We start from the raw sequence: 20,672 nt of genomic DNA, 5'->3' as shown, positions 1-20,672 counted from the left end.
CTCTTGAAGCACATTCCACCATTCACCGACATAGGGGTTGCCTCTCTTGCCGAACTCCGAATTCCTGCTTTTTGCCCATAATACTTACTGTTTTGGGGCAACAAAAGTCGAACAACTCATCCAGAATTCACTCTTGTTTGTGCAAGATCGTTTCAAACGTCCATGTGTACAAGTGCTTCGCAATATCTCTGGCCCTAAACGTCATACAAAGCCCACTACTTCTATAATATCCAACCCGCAAAATAAATTTATGTTTATCCACACTTCCCCTCCCCAACTCCGACTCCCTTGACAGTATGAAGATTTCCATTAAACCTTTACCTTTCTAAATTCTAGAGTCAAAATGCTAAATTGTATAATCCTCATACCGTAACCCTGAAGAACATGCATCATTTCTGTAATCCTGTTTTGTACTCGCTCCATCGCCAACATGCCCTTCCTATCCTTGAAAACAAAGGCCCATGGTGTGCTTGCCTTCATTGGAAGTGGCAAAGAATACAAGAACAGACAAGTTATTCTGCAATTTTATCGAACTTTGGTTAGGTCACACTTGTAATATTGCGCACAGTTCTTTTCACCACACTACCAGAATGCTTTGCCGACGGTGCAACAACATTTTAGGGGGATGGACAATGTTAGCTGTGAAGAATGTTTGCACAAACTGGCTTTGTTTTCAATGGAATGCAGGAGAGTGAGGGGCGACTTGATAGATGTTTATCAAATTGTAAATGCATGGATCGTGTGGAATTCAGGACACTTTTTTCACATTTTGGAGAGTCCGTTTACTAAGCGACTCAGGTTCCAGGCTTTGGAGGAAGTGGGTGCTGTGCTGTGGAGAGAGTTTCGGGATTGTTGGTAGCTTTAAAAGAGATTTGCAAGGCAAGTCTTTGACGCAAATGGTGTTGAGTGCCTGGAACAGGCGGCCAGAGGAGGTGTGGATGTAGACACAACAGCAGCATTCAAGAAGCACTGGACGAATGCATGATTAGGAAGGGAAAGGACGAATACAGAATCTGCAAGTTAAGACAATGTAAAATTTATCACCACAGGTTTGGGGGCGGAGGGGTTGTTCCTGTTCTGAATTGTTATTTGCTGTTGGATAAAATTGACTGTCGAGACAGTAGAGGGTGAGAGGGAAGAAGAGAGCGCAATGGCGACATGGAGAGATAGCGAGTTGGTGAACAATGATGGAGAGGAAGGCAGGAAGGAAGAAAAGATACAGTTGTCCAGTGGAATAGACGAATGTAGAGAGTCAAGCAAATTGTACAGCAGAAGAATTATAGGGAGTGAGAGTGTGCGCGATGGCAGACCTGCCGAATGATGCCTCCTTTTGTTTTGAACCCAGAGTGGGCAGACTGATCGACAAGTGCCAAATAACATGTGCTGGAAGATTGAAACAAGCCAGTAGTACCTTTAGAGGTTTAATACAGCGACAGGCAGCGTTATTGCTGCAAATGTTTTTTTTTTAAAATACACTTTTCTGGATTTAATTATTAAATTTGTGATTTTTGATCAATTGATTGATTTGACGATATTCAGCACAATCTTCAGCTGCTGTCTGAATATCGTCTGGGTCACAGCATACAGCGCAGGCTCTGTTCAGCAGCTGAGGATCTGCAGCAAGCAGCCCTATTCTGGCACAAAGTAATGACATTGACTGGCATTCCGAACGATACATCTGGTACCAAAAATATCACTGACAATGTTGACCATGCCAGGTCAAAATTACCCGCAATCACAAACAGTAAGATGTTTTATTATTCTTGAGATTACACTTCAGGTTCTCTCTGACTCTCTTCATCGCTGTAAGACCGTGCACTCCTTCATGTTTTTTACCAGTCATTAAAGTGATTCTCATGTTTAAAAAATGGGAAGCATAAACCGGAGAGATGTAGCTTTGGGGTTAGAATATGGTGGAGATTCTAAACTGTGAACCAAACTCGAGAATACATAACACTAATTGTTCCACCACGAAACCAGAGGGTTTGTGAGATTGAGTGAATGCACTTCCAAAATACAGTACTTTGTCCTCTTCATTCTCACACTCTCCCACATGGCACTCCCTCAGATTATTTCGGGTCATTTACCCAGTCATGATTAAAGCACATATCAACAAAACTGGTTGACCAGCGCGGACGCAATTTTCTTCCTGGAGCATACAGCCCATGCTCCTCAATCTCAGCAAGCACAGCAAATGAAACAGCATCAAGGTTACTACGTGAGCCCCGAGAGTGCTACGAAGGCAGAATTACAATTAAGACTACATAGATCAAACACTGGAAGCGTCCCCATGTATGCATGTGGAAATATGAGTATTTCGACACTAAACGTATATTTGCAATTGCCAGCGTATTATTAGTGCCCTTTCGTCCGAATTACTTACATAGATCCTCTTTCCGCAGATGAGAGTAATATAGAAACTATGAAAACTATAACAAACCGAGGAAATGCCAGTTCTTAGAGACTTGTTGCTTCAGGAAGTTACTTGCCTTTCTATCTTCATTGACTCTCTTTGTTAATGTAATTGATGTACTTCTGAACTGTTTGGGTCAGAACCGCTTTCATGACCCGAATAGAAAAGGTATACAATTGATTTTGCACGAGTGTAAGGCCAGCACAAAGCTGAATGTTCTCACTGCAACACAGTGAGAGCATTCTATATGTTACAGAATGCAGCAGAGCTACGACAGAATTCGCAGCATCTGTGGAGAGATATTAATATTTTATGTCCAGTAACCCTTCTTTAGCACAATTCTCATTGGGGAATTTGAACTCAATTACGCAGAGATGACAAGGTGGGTGTCGTGGTCGGGGGTGATGTGGGTAAATAAAAAAAACTGTGTGCTTAGTTTGTCTTTTTCTGCTTGTGACTCCAGACCCACAGCAGCGTGGTTAACTCTTAACGTCCCGCCGACAATTTGGCCAGCAAACTCTAATCCATGCAGTGAAACTAATTAACGTAAAAGCATGCTTCTGAAAATTGTGTCGTCATTGGATTGTCTGTATTTCTCCAAGGAACAGATTTACACACTTCAATTGCCTGCTTAGAGTTGTAATAGAGTCAATATTTCGATATATCCGTCCGAACATATATTCGTTACCCTTCGCTTCAAATCATGGGAGAGATTTTATTTGGAGCAGTATTTAGCTGTCGATGAATCATTGTGGACGAACGTTTGGCCAAGCTTATTGTTTCTCTGTATTTCTTTGAGAATATTCTTCAGTTATGTTGTACACCCGTTATCACCCAGTCTCTAAGGAGAGAGGAGAATTGATCACTTTTCAGTCCCGCAAAACTGTCCTCAAATTTCAGGAAGCATGTTCATATTAAACCCAGTTTTAAACCTGTCGTTACAGATAGATTCTGCGTAAAGTCTTCAAAAACCTTTTTGTCTATCTATGATTGCACAGTTGGAGTATGAATACCATTTTATTTTGCTATTGAGAACTGGATTTCTCGTGGTTCCTCATCAACCCTTCACACATATTTTAGGAAAGTGATCTTTAAGTAGACACTGACCTGATTTCTGCTTTTATTGTAAAATGTAATTTATGGTAATAGGATGACAGGATTACAGGAGTTTGCTCGTCATACATTATCCAAGATATTTTCATTGTCACCCATTCTCTTTCTCGGATATTCCTGACAGATAAAGACAAGATGACCAAGTTTGACATTGCGAAATTTTTGAAGCTGCATGTCATTTTTAAGTTGCAACTTACGCGCCTCAGAGGCAAAAACAACATTATGTTTTCCTCAGAATGGAAGTGAACACCGCTGAAGAAAGGTATTTCGTCTCAAAACACTACTTATATGTCTTTCTGCCTATCCAACAGGAACTATTTAGTTACTCTAACACTTTCTGTTTTAATTACTAAATAATTAATATCAGTTCTATTTTTATCAGAATTGTTTGTGATGTCACAACAATGCCTGATTTCTGCAAATTCGTTATTATCAACACTTAATAGGACGGAAATTGGTATGTTGCCTCAATTAACGAATATTCAAAAGCAGAGATAACAGGGTTCAACACAGAGAGAGTATATTGACTCATCAGGCTGTCTTGTGGGACGGTGGCAGTGCCCGTTCCCAGGGAGTGAGAAACATTGGGTCATGTCCTGCCTACTTCAGACGTTTCTCACAATATCTTTGGGCAAGGTAATTAGAAAAAACGGTTAATCATATCAACTTAACAGGAATAGCTACTGCTGCAAGTGGAAGGTAATAAATCTCTTTTTCGAGCTGAATTGCAGGCTTCTTCATTTTGTGTGAGAGTGAAGGATTACTGGAGACAGTGTAGTACCCTGAGTAGCCACAGCCGTGGCAATGGAAGGGAATCTATATTTATACATGCATCATTACTCCGGGGAGCGAGTCAATTGCATGAATGACAGTTATTCAAAAAATAAAGTCAGGGAAGTTTAGGGGGCGGCACGGTGGTTAGCACTGCTGCCTCACAGCGCCAGAGTCCCGGGTTCAATTCCCGCCTCAGGCGACTGACTGTGTGGAGTTTGCATGTTTTCTTCGTGTCTGCGTGGGTTTCCTCCGGGTGCTCCGGTTTCCTCCCACAGTCCAAAGATGTGCAGGTCAGGTGAATTGGCCATGCTAAATTGCCTGTAGTATTAGGTTAGGGGTATGGGTGGGTTGCGCTTCGGCGGCTCGGTGTGGACTTGTTGGGCCTGTTTCCACACTGTAAGTATCTAATCTAATCTAACTTCTTTTGGCTGGAACAGTAGATTGAAAGAAACAGTAATTTCAAATGCAAACAAAAAGTCTGGCTTCTTACTACCGAAGAAGTAATGGGAATTTTTCTCAATTGAACTACACTGTCAATATTTGTGGCTAACTTCTGGTGCCCGACATCCATCTGATAGCGCACTACATCACTTTAATCTGTTTCATGGTGAAACCCTCTGAGCTATCTAAGCTGTTCCTTTCCTGCATCTTGAGAACGTCCCACTGTGGCATCCATCTGATAGCGCACTATATCACTTTAATCTGTTTCAGGGTGAAACCCTCTGAGCTACCTAAGCTGTTCCTTTCCTGCATCTTGAGAACGTCCCACTGTTGTGGTTGTCCTTGCTCTGAATTCCGAAACGTCCCATGTCCCTACATTCACTCGGCCATGTCGGTCTCAGTATTTCAAGAAAGCTGGCGATATTACTGTTCTCTGGGCTATGTCGCCTTCTCCTGTGTATCAGGAACACTTTATGCATCTTCATCAATTGATTTGAGTTTTGCCCATGCCAACTAACTAACAACTGAGTGTTTGAGATACATGGTGACTCACCACCTCTGATAGTTGCTCAGGGCCGAAAAGTGTACAATCTGTCTTACGGGTAAGTGAATATATGCTGATATTTTGATTGCATTCTTTATAACCAATGTCTCCCCATCTCAGTTATGACTTTGCCTATTCATTGCAGCTTCCCAAACAAAATGCTGAGAGTGAAAAGTTGTCCAGCTGGTATGCAATGGTGTAGATTTTTTATTCTGTTATATTTCTGCTTTCAGAATGTGAACCATCCTAAGTGAATTTCAGAGTATTCAACAGAAAAGTTCATGAATGCACGAAGTGTATTCTTTGCCAGATCTCCCCACACTAATGTTGATGTCAGCTCACAACCTGTCTGGTCGCATAAGATTCTCGGGAGAAACAAATCGATGGTCCTGAAACTTGACTCACAGAAGTATACAACTGAGGAAAGTTTTAGTTGCTGTAGTCATCGCGAAAAGATGTATATTATCTCACATAGCAAACACCACTAACCTCTGTTGTCACGAAATTCGTTGATTGCTCGATTTGGTCCCCATCTGTAAGCAATATTTTCTCTCAAACATGTATTTTATTGCACAAGACGACATCTTATGATAATAAGATGTCGTCTTGTGCGATAAAAGAGAACTTTGAGAGAAAATATTGCTTACAGATGGGGAACAAATCTGCAAGAACGAAATGTTTAGAACATAGAACATAGAACAATACAGTACAGAACAGGCCCTTCGGCCCCGGATATATACATCCCCCCGAAACCTTCCACCCTTCAGCTTAAATTTATGTCCCCTTGTAACACTCTGTTGTACCCAGGGAAAAGTCACTGACTGTCTACTCTATCTATTCCCCTGATCATCTTATAAACCTCTATCAAGTCACCCCTCATTCTTCGCCGTTCCAATGAGAAAAGGCCTTGCACTCTCAAGCTATCCTCGTACGACCTATTCTACATTCCATGCAACATCCTGGTAAATTTCCTCTGCACCCTCTCCAAAGCCTCCACATCTTGCCTAAAATGAGGCGACCAGAACTGCACACAGTACTCCAACTGTGGCCTTACCAAGGTCCTGTACAGCTGCAACATCGAGAACCTCCAACAACCACTCCTGTGCCTCTTCTATCCACGTTTCCCTGATGGCCACAACGTCGTAGTGCCAGGTATCGATCCACGCCTTAGGTTCACCCATCTTATTTCTGATACTCCTTGGGTTGAAGTATACACACTTGAAACCATCTCTCTGTCCGCAAGTATTCCCTGTCAGTGCTACATTCTCCACAGACTCCCTACATTCTTGGACATCCTGAAAAACAGCTAACCTACTTGCTGGACTACAAGTCCGGATCCCATCCCCCCTGCCAAATTAGTTTACCCCGCCCCCCAAAGAGTGCCAGCAAACCTACCTCCCAGGATATTGGTGCCCTTCTGGTTCAGGTGCAACCCGTCCTGCTTGTACAGGTCCCACCTTCCCCAGAATGCAGTCCAATTGTCCAAATACCTGAAGCCCTCCCTCCTACACCATCCTTGCAGCCACGTGTTCAACTGCACACTCTCCCTATTCCCTGCCTCACTGTCACGTGGCACCGGCAACAACCCAGAAATGACGACTCTGTCCGTCCTAGCTTTTAGCTTCCAGCCTAACTCCCTGAGCTCCTGAATAACCTCCCCACCCCTCTTCCTACCCTATGTCGTTGGTGCCAATGTGCACCACGACTTGTGGCTGTTCACCCTCCCCCTTAAGGATTCTGAAGACACGGTCTGAGAGGTCTCGGACCCTGGCATCCGGGAGGCAACGAACCATCCGAGAGTCTCGCCCATACCCACAGAACCGCCAGTCTGTCCCTCTAACTATAGAGTCTCCTATAACTAGCGTTCTCCTCCTCTCCCCCTTTCCCTTCTGAGCCTCAGAGCTGGACCTCGTGCCGGAGACCCGGTCACTGCAGCTGACCCCTGTAGGCCGCCCCCCCCCAACAGTATCCAAAGCGGTATACTTATTGTTGAGGGGAACGACCACAGGTGATCCCTGCACTGCCTGCTTCCTCCCCTTCCCACCTCTAACTGTTACCCAGCTTCCTCTGTTCTCTGGCGTAACTATGTCCTGTAGCTTCTATCTATCACCATGTCAGCCTCTCGAATAATCATCAATTCATGAAACTCCAGCTCCAGTTCCCTAACGCGGTCTGTGAGGAGCTGGAGCAGGCTGCACTTCCTGCAGATGAAGTCAGCAGGAGCATCGGTGGTCACCCCGAACTCAAACATCCTGCAGGAGGAACATTCCACTGCCTGCGCTGCCATAACTCTACACTTAGTCTCTACACGTGTAGTGTCTCAGGTTCCTTCTCTACTCAAATAACAATCACTTAAAATCCCAACCAGCTCTGCGCTCAGACTACACTTCTGCCCAGCTCCCGCCGCTCTCTGCTGCAGAAAGACCGTTGGCGTCGAGGTAACTTCTAAAATAACAATCACTTACCTTCCCAACCAGCTCTGCCTTCCGACTTCACTTCTGCCCAGCTCCTGACGCTCTCTGCTGCAAAAAAAATTAGTTTGTGAACTGATCACACATCTTCAAATACTCCTCAGGCACTTAATATTTCTACTAATGGAAAACTATAAAAAAGCATGGTGTCTCTGTTTGTTTACCAGAATTATTCGTCCATCAGCTGTTTCTCAGCCATTCTTCCAGTGCTGCTGTGTTTACATCACTTCTGCATCTTCTTGGACGGCTCATCTCCATTATTGGTATGACTGCAATTGCTATCAGGAAAAGATGTCATGCAATTTGAATATGTTCACTGTTATACTTACCCATGTGTTATGGACTCGGCCAGAAGCCCTCAAAATATTTTACAACCTGGATCATCAAATTTTCCAGTTCCTTTAAGCAGATGTGGTGTGGATATTCTCGGAGGAGAAAGTGGGGAGTGCAGATGCTGGAGATCAGAGCTGAAAATGTGTTGTTGGAAAAGCGCAGCAGGTCAGGCAGCATCCAAGGAACAGGGGAATCGACATTTCGGGCATAAGCCCTTCTTCCTGAAGAAGGGCTTATGCCCGAAACGCCGATTCTCCTGTTCCTTGGATGCTGCCTGACCTGCTGCGCTTTTCCAGCAACACATTTCCAGCTCTGGATATTCTAGGAGTAATGCAGCCGGACCAACCGCTTCATTTTGAAGAAAAGTGAATGTATTTGCAAGATTATTAAATGGAAGACAAACAAAGCAAACCAGAATGGGGAATGCCTGATCGGATCTGAAAACCCAACAGATTATCCCAACTTAATGAAGCCGGTCCAAATAACTGCAATAATCCCTTTGAACACGCCTTTACAAAAAAAAAGAAATAAGAATCAAAGACAGGTGTATTTTTCAGAAGTGATGTCAGACAGAGGGAGGATCAGCATGGATCTGCCTCTTTGGGTCCAGCTGCTTCATAGCTGTCTGCTTAAAAAAGAAATCAACGTGAGACCAACTGAGTTGGGAGAACTGCCCACTCCTCTTTCATTGGGCAAGTGTGCTCCTTCAACTTGAATGCCTTTTGTCTGAGGCAGTTTCGGTTAGCTATAAACAAGTTGGCCCTTAAATACTTTAAACCTAGACACCCTGGAACCAGTGTATTTACCACCTCTCTGAGAAAAGACAAGGAAAACATAACCTTGTTAAAGAATGGCACCATCACACATGTCTTAGCCCACTGAATTCTGATATTCCTAGATTCCTACATGTCAATTATTTTAGTCAAGAATCCTCTTCCTGTTCCACAAAGTATTTTTCCGGCTTCCAACACTCTACCTGTACTTGGACTGCGCCCTCTGACCTTTCATCTGTAGTCGACCTCTTCATTGCAATCTTTTAACTTCACATTCGTCGCGTCAGGTTGCCTGTTCCCCATTCTCGATTCTAGACTATCTCCATCTGAACTGACTGCATTTCGTGCTCTCAGGTCCAACCCTACTATTTTCTTAAGATTGTGAATAGGCGTGGTGCGGTTACTGTCTGGCTTGCTGAACAAACATTACAGACGCTCGATGTTAGCTTTTGGATAGTGTCTGCCTTCTCCAACTGGACAGCGACTCCAACATGGAACATCAGACCACAGTGTCTACAACGGTCACTAAACATATTTCACCCTGTGATCTCCTGTCCACTGCTTCCACGCTCTTAGTCTCCAAACCCGCTAAAGCGCGCATTTGCCTCCTTCCTAAAATTCACAAACTCTTCTGCCCATCTGTGTTTTCTATCCACTCTTGCTCCGTAGAGCGCGTCTGTTCCAAAATCGATTCAATGTTTTTCTCCTCTTCATCGGTTCATTCTGACATACATCCGCCAGTCCTCTGTCGCTTTCCTCCAGTTTCACAACTTCCAGTTCTCGGGCTCGTCCCAGCTTCTCTTCACAATGGGACATGCAATGCCGAATCATCACCACCACATGAATGTGGTCTGAAGGCGTACCACACTTCATTGAACAAAATGCCCCATCCTCCACGGGACCCCTCTGCCTGGCCCACCTTTGCCTCACCCTGAAGAGCTGTTCTTTAGGTCCCCTTACCTTCTTCAGATCGGCGAGGTCTGGAAGCCATTGTTCAGGCATGGTTCCAAGTGCAGCCTTCCTCTTTGTGAGGTACATGGGACATTCCTTATTGCGGTCCGACTATGGTCCCCACCCACAAATCTATCTGTGAGGTATCAACGACATTATCAGTACTGCTTCTCTCTATCATTGGAAATTGTAAAAGTTTACCTAATCTGCTTCCAATTTCTACCCTCTCTTACCTTCAGGTGCTCCACCACTGACCTGGTCGGTTCCCTTCGTTGAAATTTATATTTAAATTTATAACGACAGATTGTTCACTAACAGCCAGTATAAGCCCACTGACAAGCACAGTTACCTTCACTGTGTATCCTCACTCACTGTGTTCTATAAATACGCTATTCCATTCTCAATTTCCGCCATCTCTGTTGCATCATTTCTGATGATGCCACCTTCGACAAGAAGGCCTTACGGAGTGTGCATATTTATCCTCAACCTAGAATTCCTCAGCACTGATCTGAGTATCTCTCACTTCAAACTTATCACCTTTCTCCTTGCCCGGCAGGACCGATAGGGTCCGCCTTGTCCTCACTCACCAGCATCAGCGTCAAGAGGCGCATTCACCGCCGTTTGCGCCACGTGAGCGGGTTGTCACCACGAGTTACATGTTCCCCTCCCGTCTCTTGTTAGCCTTCCGCAATAAAGATTGCATCCGCAGCGCACTGATCTACTCCGTGATTGTCATTTTGTCCTTTTTTTTAAAGAGAGCTTGTGAAGGCAGAGGTGCCGCTGAGACTAGGAAAAGCCTGGTTTAACATTGATAGTGGAAGGGTCATTTTTTTTCCAATTCAAGTTAGTTCTTTTTTGGTTCAGCTGTGGCAGTTACACGATTCGATAGCCCATCTTTACAAACAAGCACTCATTAAAGTGTAGAAAGGTTTTGGTTCTGAACATGATTTTTTGAACAGGACAAATTGAGAATGAAAGGGGTTAAGCGAACAAACTCGAAACTGCTGCAGAGTTGTCCCAACAAACCTCTGTCTCTCATGTGTTCTGTTCTCCAGTCTCCATCCAGACATCGAATTCAATTATTTTCTTCTGTCCTTTGTGTATCTCTGCCCGTCATTCCATAAATGGCAGGATCAGTCCTGATCATGTCGAAGTTTCAAGAAAGTGCAATGGACCAAGTTAGCTATTTCTGCTGTTGACGTTTGTAAGTGTTCGTGGATGGATGTGTGTGAGCGTATGTATTTGTGTATGTGTGTTTATGGATGTGTGTGTGCGTGTATATGTATGTCTCTGTTTGTGTCTGGGTGTGGGTGTGAGTGCTTGTGTGTGTGGTGATTCTGTTGACAAGTGCGGGTGTGTGTGTTTGTGTATGTATGTATATATGTAGGAGGTCTGCCTGGGTACGTCTGTGTGTGTGTAAGTGTGTATGTTTTGTGTTTGCGGATGCATGTGTGTGCAGGGTATGTATGCGTAAGCCCGACCATGTGTTTGCCTGTGACTCTATGAGAGCATGTGCATGCGTACCTGTGTGTGTGTGCGCGTGTGTGTGTGTATTTCCCTCTCTCTGTCCCTTTTTTAATCTTGCCAGTTTCAGGCTGAGCGATTGCTCAGGTTCGATGGGTCGCTTGGCCTAATCCAACTGAGAATTGCCATTTCAAATAAATAGCAATAAACTGAAACAGTTCCAGGAATCCAAGGACGAAGAAGAATATTAGCGTCATGTTCTTGTCAGGTCCTCTGAGTCTGGACAGCATAAAGGGTAAAATGAATCAAACACCAATTGCAATCCCAGGTCCACGGGTATGATCTCCAAAAGTTCCACAGCAAGGGTCAAGTGAGAAGTGGAGCCCTCCATCCTGGTACCAGGAAGAGAGCAGTAATAAATGGACTGATCGTATGAGCTAAGAATCCGATGTCTCTCACCCAGTTTCTCTCATTCTATCTTGCACCATCTTCCCATTCTATCACTTTATGTATCTCCTACTCTCTCGTCTGTCACTTACCTTTCTCTTACCTTTTATCTTTCTCTGATATTCTGTCTCCCTCTTTAATTTGTCATTCACTCTGTCTTACTCTCTGTCCGTCACTATTTGTGTGTTGGAGAGAGTGAGTTCTGCAGATACTGGACATCAGAATTCAGTGTGCATTGCTGGAAAAGCACAGCAGGTCAGGAAGTATCCGGGGAACAGGGAAATCGACGTTTCGGCTCGGAGCCCGCAGGAATGAGACTGGGAGCCTCGGGGTGCAGAGATAAATGAGAGCAAGTTGGAGCTGAGGAGAAGGTGGCTGAGGGTGCAATAGTTGGATGGAAGAGGGGGTAAAGTTGATAGATCGGAGACAAAGGTGGTGCGGATGGATGTGAAGGGAAGATTGACATGTGGGACAGAACACGAGGGCTTTGCTGAGCTGGACGTTTGGAACTGGGGTAAGGCGGGGGCAGGGACAATGAGGAAACAGGTGAAGTCGACATTGATGCCCACGGTTTGAATGGTCTAGAGGCAGAATATAAGGTGTGGTTCTTCCAGGCGTCGGATGGTGAGGGAGTGGCGATGGAAGAGGCCCAGGACTTGCATATCCTCGGCGAAGTGGGACAGGGCGTTGAGATGTTCGGCCAGAGGATGGTGGGGTTGATTGGTGCAGGTGTCCCAGAGATGTTCTCTAAAGCACTCTGCGAGAAGGCGCCCGGTCTTGCCAATGTAGAGGAGACTGCAACGGGAGCAACAGATACATAAAATGACATGTGGAACTGCAGGTAAAACTTTGATGGAGGTGGAAGGCTCCTCTGGGGCCTTGATCGGAGCTAAGGTGGGTGGTGTGGGAGGAGGGGTTGCAATTCCTGAGGAAGCAGGAGAATGTGCCAGGAGTGGAGTTTCACTTATTTGGGAGTATGGACCTGACAAGGTGGTCCCGGAGGGAACGGTTTTTGCAGAATGCAGATAGCGGTAGGGAGGGAAATATATCCCTGGTGGTGAGGTCGATTTGTATGTGGCGCACATTTCGTTGGATGATGCGAATTATGCGTATGTTGGTGGAGTGCAAGTGAAGATCGGGGGTGTTCTGTCCTTGTTGCGGTTGAAGGGGTGGGCGTCGAGATCATAGGTACGGTTGGTGGATGAGATCCTGTGGAAGGCATCTTCAAACACATGGTAGGTGAAATATGAGCCTTCAAGGGATGAGGTCATCTTTTGTTTACTGTGGTGGACCTGGTCCTGCTGGGAGCAGATGCGACAGAGGTGGAGGGATTGAAATACCACATGGCATTCTTGAAAGAGGTAGAGTGGGATGAGATGTAATCCAGGAACCTCTGGGTGTCGGTGTGTTTGTAAAAAACTGTCAGTGTTGAGTGCGCCCTCGCGGATGGAGACAGAGGGGTCTGAGAAGGGGAAGCAGGTGTCAGAGATGGTCCAGGTGAATTTAAGGTCGGGGTAGAATGTGTTGATGAAGTGGATGAACTGTTCGACCTCCTCACGGTAGCACGTGATGGCGCCAATGGAGTCATCAAATTCGCAGCGGAAGAGGTGGGGAGTGTTGGCGGGGTCACTCCGGAAGATGGGCTGTTCTACGCAGCTGACGAAGAGACAGGCATAGCTGGGGCCCATGCTGGTGCAGAGGGCTACCCCTTTCGTCTGGACGAAATGGGAGGATTGGAAGGAGAAATGGTTGAGTGTGGGGACCAATTCAGCCAAACGAATGAGTTTGTCAGTGAAAGTTTTCTGCCGTGGCGTCTGGAGAGGAAGAAACGGAAGGCTTGGAGGCTCTAGTCATGGCGGTTAGAGGTTTCGTGGGACATCAGTCCATGGTGAAGATGAGGCATTGGGGCGGGGAACTGGAAGGCTTGGAGGAGGTGGAGGACGTGTGTTATGTCCCTTCCGTGTGTGGGAATTTCATACTTTTTGTTTCATTCCCTGATTCTCTTCGTCTGTCCCACCTTCTCTCTCCATCTCTCTTTCTCTGCTACTCACACAGTGTGTCTTGAGCTCAACCACTGCCTCTCTGTCTCTGTCTGAAACTCTGTATCCCTTACTCTATATGCCAGTCTATCTCTTTCAGTTGGTCTTCTGCTCAGTTTCTCTCACTCTGTTTCTGTCTGCCTTGGATCGCCATCCATCCGAATTCACTTCAGGCTCTAATCACACTGATTTTGAAATTTGATTCCAGATTCTCCATCGCTGGTCATTTCTCCAATACGTTTTCAATCCCGCTTGTAAACCTTCTTGACTCGGACACTTGAATGAAATATCCTTCTTAACCTTGTTTGCTTGAAGACGAACAGGTCCTGTCTGAAGTCTCTTCTTGCACAGTGCTATTCAGCATTGGGGTCCTGCAATAAGCGCTTCTGCACAAGATCATTCCGAAGACGCTGGAACTGAGTTGTTCCAAACTGAATACGTTTGCAAAAGGATGAGCGAGCTCTACTTTCTCGGATCAAGGAACTGGAAATACTGACTCTGCGATCGGGTTTCAGAACAGTGCAATGCCAAGTGAGATGTGGTGCTGACATGTAATGACTCTCCTCACGATACCTGCATAGTGTTAACTCACCGCTGTCCCACTTTGACAAAGGGCTGATTGTGTAATCTCTCTGGACTTTGGTTGATGCCGTATGAAGATAGAGAAGGAAGGGCATCATTAGTTTGAGTATGTCCCACGAATTTGAGTGCCTTCCTTATTTCATTAACATTTGATACAATCTGGCTATGCTCCATCTTACTACCTTGGCACTTCAAAATCTGCATCTGAATTTCAGTGGTTGAATCTGCTGATCATGATACCCATTCCTATACAAGACCCCAGGCAGATGTCTATACAAAGATTTGGGAGATGCATGTGTTCCTTGCGGAGAAGGAACACAGAACCAGAAGTCGACCATTCAACCGATCAAGATTGCTCAGCCATTCAATGTGTCGTGGTTCATCTGATCATTCTTGCTTCCAGTTTCTGCTTCGACCCGTTAACCCACGATTCACTTCCTGATTAAATATCTGTCTCTGCATCTCAGCCTTGAATATACTGACTGACCCAGACTCGACTCCTCCTTGTGGTAAACAATTCCACAGATTCACGCCCCTGGGAGCACAGCCCCTCCAAGAGTCTTGTACTCCATTAACATTGACCCCCCCCCCCACCCCCACCTCCCAAGATAGTGCTCACTCCTTCAACACTGAACCTCCGAATGTCCGGCACTCCCTCAGTACTTACTTTCCGACAGTGTGCCACTCATTCAGCCCTGATCCTGTGACAGGGCCCACCCTTTCATCAATGGTCTTCCGACTGTGGAGCTCCCTCAGCGTAAATCCTCTGACATGACTGCACTTCTTCAGCACTGAACCTCCGATAGTGCGAAGATCTGTCAGCACTGACCCTCCACAGTGCAGAACCCCCTCAGCACGGACCGTCTGACAGTGTGTTACTCTCTCGGAACTGACCATTTTCCAGGTTGGCACTGTTGTAACACTGCATTTCAGACAATGGAGCTCCCTCAGCGCTGACACTCCAGCAATGCAACACTCCTTCAACACAAACCCTCTGGCAGAGCCTACTTCCTCAACAATGACCTTCTAACAATGCCCACATTCTCAGGGCTGACAATGCAATAGTGCTTCCTTCGTCAACACCAAGTCTCTGACAGGTCAGGTCTGACCCTCTGACAGAGTCCACTTCGTTAACACCCACCATGTGAGTCATTTCTCCCTAGCATTCTGACAATGCCATTTTCTTTAGTGCTGAATGTTCAACGGTGCGAAGGCATGCAAACACACCGTCCCTCTGATGGGACACGACATCTCTCGACATCGTGATGAGTGTGTCCTTTGAGTTTTGGCTGGTTAGACGAAGCAATGCTGTTGCTTGACTCTGGAAGTTTGGCACTGAGCGATAACACGGTCATTGTAATGGAAAACGACAAACAAGATATTCACGAGGGCATTTCTACTTACTGATTACCCCTCCACACCACCACCGTCTAGCCCCACCCCAAACGCTCCCCGTAATGGTGAGAACACCCTGATTCCAGTGAGAAATACGAGTCAGACAAGATGCAGTGATCAATGCATCGAGCTTTATTTTAATCTTTTCGGACGCAGTGGATGATAATGCTATCGATTCGATGGAATGGAGCAGAACCCGAATCATAGATTTGGCAGAATGCATCAGTCGGATCTCAGTCATGCCTCGCTCTGTGACACACTCTGTTTTCTCTTACTCAGTTTTTCAAACAGTAGAACATGCCGGAGATGCATAACCCTTTCGGTGTAGTCTCACTTCCGCTACAATAGGCATGCTTACACGTTGCTCCGAACTTTTACATCCGTTGTAGAAACCTGGAAAATAGAAAACATTATTATTAGGATTCATTGTTATAAACTGTCTGTGCTCAAAATAGGCCGAAGCAAGGATACATCGAAGAGAACAGTGCAGTGTTGTCAAATAGAGGAATATTGAAAGCGGAATTATCCAGAGTGCTCCACGTGTGCACCAACGGAAGGACGTCGAGAAGAGAACTCTGCAGTAACCTCTGACAGAGGATCATGGAGATCCAGGACTCTACACAGAGATCCAAGTGTGATCTAGCCGAGCGATATGGAGACCAGAAATTTTCATCGTGCTTAAATTTATATGTAAGTGAGGGATACGGTGAGCAGAACTGCATGCTGAGTTCCCAAAGTGTTCGCAATATGTGGTATGCAGATCAGAACTCTGTACAGGGCTCCAAATCTTTTGGACTGAGCGAAATCGAAACTGGATTTGTGCTCAATTGTCAGAATATTGAACATTAGGATAAGATCTCCTTTCATTCATCTAACTCCAAATAGTGCATCTCAATTAACATAACCACGGCTTTGACAAGAATTCTTCCATGCTCAGGCCAAGCAGTCGATCCTCTGTGTACTGCTTCCAATGCCAACCTGTATTTACGTGGTTAAATAGAGTTAAATATTTTTGCCATGTCCAGCCGTAGTTTGACCAGTCCATTGCACGATTTCAGCAAAACCACATGAATTATACACGACATTCCTTTTGAAATAAAGCTCACATTCCAGTTGCTGTCCCTCGTAAACATTGCACATGGATGCTGTATTTTCGAACTTCATGGATGAAGCCCCGCTAATCACCCGGTTCCAGAATGTTCTGCATTCTTTCTCCGCTTTATAACATTGAACTATTCTATTTTTCCTGTCAAAATACACAATCTCAAATTCCCCCCCCACTTGTGTCGCAACTTCCATTTTTTTCACATTCACATAGGTTCTCAATGTTCCTCTGTAGTATCTTTACATGAGCCAAACGATTTGTCTTCCAGACTATCATAATGCCATTGCAAACTTGGTTTAGGTACATTCGCCTCCCTTGTTCAAGTAATTAATGTAGACTTGAGGTAATTACAGCCCAAGCTCTGATCCCTATGGCAGTCCCCGAGTTACAGTGGGCCACCCTGAAATTATCCCCTTATCCCGACTCTTTGGTTATTATTATTTAGCCATATCGTTGATCCGTTCTAAGGTACTATCTCCAACATCTCTTTCTGAAATCTTATTAAACATCTTAATGTGTATCCAATGCTTTCTGAAAACATTATTTTAAAAAAAGTTAAGGAATAACTCAGCAGCTTAACAAGCTTATTTTAAGGGTCTCAGGAGCGATACTTTAACAGGAGGTGCACCGTTGTGTGAAACGGAAGCGAAGTTCATAGTTCAAGTCAAAACTTTAGTGTGGAGACAATGGCAACTCTTTGCTGAGAAGTGATAATCTATCCGATTATTGCTGCAGTCCAATGATTTGTCTTTCTTGCTGAAGTTTTGCCCGTGTCAATGGAATGTCCTTGCGTTGAAGATTTTCTTGCTGTTAATTTAGAGCCATGCATTTCAGTCCGGTTATGCTGTTATCCTTGGGCAATTCTCCCCTCATCCCCATGTAGCTTGCTTTCTTTTAATTTCAGATATTTAGAGAAGCTTGGAGTGCTCAGTGTGAATCTTCATTGTCGATTTGAGTTCCGTCTTATCACCTAACGCTCCAAGTCTTATGTTAATGATGAATGAGAATAAATAATAGTGATCAATGGCTCCATCATCAACCCATTCCCTGTTTGGACCAGTGTCAAGCATTGTCCCATCAATGTTCCCAATCTACCTTTTTGCAATGCTTCACGTCACCGCCCCCAAGCTTCCCGCTGGAGTCATGCTAAACTCCAGTCCTAACAGGAATTAGTCATAATCTCAACGCCTTTAAAACCAAAACCAAAATCGCCCCAACTCAGTGTCATCGAGCTGCAGTACGTAGATGGTGTTTTTACTTGTGGATGCTATCTGAGGCTGTACTCAAGACCATTGTCAGCACCTTTACAGGGTCATATGATAACATGGGTCTCGTCCTGAACATCCACACAACAGGCTCACAATTAACCTGGCTCGGCATCGCAGAGTGAATCCCCGATTATCAATGTCCAAGCGGAGGCTTTGGACCTTCCAACCCCTCCGGAGTACCGTGTCGACCATAGCAGGTGTTGCAAAGAGATCCAACAAAGCCTCCAGTGTGTTAGTACCGCCCTCTGCCGTCTGAGGGAAAGGGTGTTGGAGGACAACAATAGCAGATCCAACCACAAACTCATATTATACCGAGCTGTGGAGATACCCAACCTCCTATGTGTTTCTGAGAGGTGAACTGTCTGAAGCAAGGACCTCAAGGTGCTGAAGAAGTCCTACCAATGCTGCCCGAGCAAGAGCTTGTGAATCAGTTGGGAAGACAATTCATCAACTCCAGCGTCCTCGACCAGGCCATCATCCCCAGCATCGAGGCAATAACACACCGCCCCCGATCAGCTGAAATGGGCTGGCTGCATCGTCTCCATTACTGACCCTAGACACTCCCAAGCAGGTGCACTACTCCCAGCTCTGAAAGTATGAGAGGTCCCTATCCTGCTTCCCACTTTGCCTGACTTTCCACAATGTTGTGTATCCATGCATATTAATACCCTACCTTTATGTTCACCCTGTGACCACATCACCCTGATTAAATAGAAATCACAATACACGTATTAATCCTATTTCAGCAACTTCAGGATTCATATTAAGAAACAGTAGCTTACTATTTCACCACAATTCCCTGTCACAAACTTTATTTGCTCATGTACAATTTTAGTGAAACACAGGCCATTCCTGTTTCTTGCTTCAGCCGTATCCCCATGGTGTTCCAATATTCCAAAATTTCCCTGCGGACTTGGAATTTGCTTTCACCTGAGCCGTGCTTCTACTCATCGATGTCCGTTTAATAGACTCTGTATATTTATGGTCATATGATTGACCAGAGCACTTGCCCCAGCACAGTTCCAGATGAGCCCATCCTGATGTAATAGCTCACTCCTCACTGAGGACTGTTAGCAGTCTTCATTGAATACGTAATACTCACTGCATCAGTCTAATTTCTGACTCTTCCTATTTCTCGGTCTCTGGCAGGTGCATAGAACGTTCTTGACTCAACAGAATTCGGAAAATCATCTCGTCCATCCCCGCATGGAAGACGGTTGGTCAGCCAAAGAGCGATGGAGAGTGTCATCTGGACCCTTCAGTAAATCCTGCAGTCGGTAAGATCACTCACAAGAGACAGCATGTGGAGGTAAGCGGACTGCTATATTCAGACCCACAAAACAGGGCATAGGTACAGTACTGGGCAGGGAAACGCAACGCTCTCGGCTTCATTGTCACCAGCTTGATAGGATGGAGAATTGGGCTTAGACGTGTCAAACGCATTTACAGTTGGAAAGGTTGAAGTGATTAATTTTGGAAGGTCAAATTTAAAAGCAGATTACAGGGCTCTAGGCAGAATTCTTGGTAGTGTGTAGTAACAGAGGGATCTTGGGGTTAATGTACATTGATCCATCAAAATTGCCACACAAGTGGATTGGGTTGTTGAGAAGGCTTATGGTGTGTTGGCTTTCATTAGCTGGGGGACTGAGTTTAAGAATGGTGTGGTTTTGATGTAGATCCCTCGAGACCTGGTAAGACCAGACTTGCAAAATTGCTTTCGGTTCTGGTCCCTTCCACAGAAAGGATGTGGAAGCTTTTTAGTGGGTACTGACGTGCTTTACAGTCACGCTCCCTGTACTCTGGGGTATTTGTTATGAAGAAAGGTTAAGGGAGCCAAGACCATTCTGATTGTAGCGAGGAAGGTTCTGGAGCCACTTGATAAAGGTGAACAAGATGATGAGAGGTATAGATAGAGTGAATAGTCAGCGATTTTATACCATGGCAGAAATAGATATCACAAGAGGATAACTATTGGAAGGCTTCGGGGAGATTTCAGGTTTCTGTTCTTTACATAGAGTGGTGTGTATTAGAATTGCACTGTCAATGGTAGGAGGAGAGTCAGATACGTTAGCGACATTTAATAGACACTTGGATAGGCACACAGAATATAGTAAAATGAAAGCTATGCAGGTTTGTTTGACCATAGAGTAGGATCAAAGGTTGTATTGGACTGTGTTCCGTGTTTCACGTTCCGTATGGTGGACTGGGCAATCAGTTCAGATCAACGTTAAAGGAGATGGCATCTAGGAGGAGCTAGTCAAACGGATATAAAATTGGTTTGATTGGTTGAGACAGAGGGTGGTGCGAGACGTTTTGATTTGCTGACTGGAGGCATGTGCCCAGCGGTGTAGTGGGTCCATTGTTATTTATCTTTTGGATAAATGATTTGGATGAGAATTTTGGTTTCCTGGGAAGTAAGTTTGTGAGTGACACTACAATTGGTAATATAGTAGGTAGTGAAGAAGGTTATCTGTGATCCATAAGGATTAACAGCATTTTTGGAATAGTGGGACGAAGAATAGCAGATAGAGTTCATTTCGATAAATTTGAAATAATCCG

Source organism: Chiloscyllium plagiosum, unplaced genomic scaffold, assembly GCF_037043375.1.
Source record: "Chiloscyllium plagiosum isolate Xiang-an unplaced genomic scaffold, Cpla_swu_hap1 HiC_scaffold_41, whole genome shotgun sequence".
Lineage (NCBI taxonomy): Eukaryota > Metazoa > Chordata > Chondrichthyes > Orectolobiformes > Hemiscylliidae > Chiloscyllium > Chiloscyllium plagiosum.
This window is presented reverse-complemented; position numbering follows the sequence as displayed.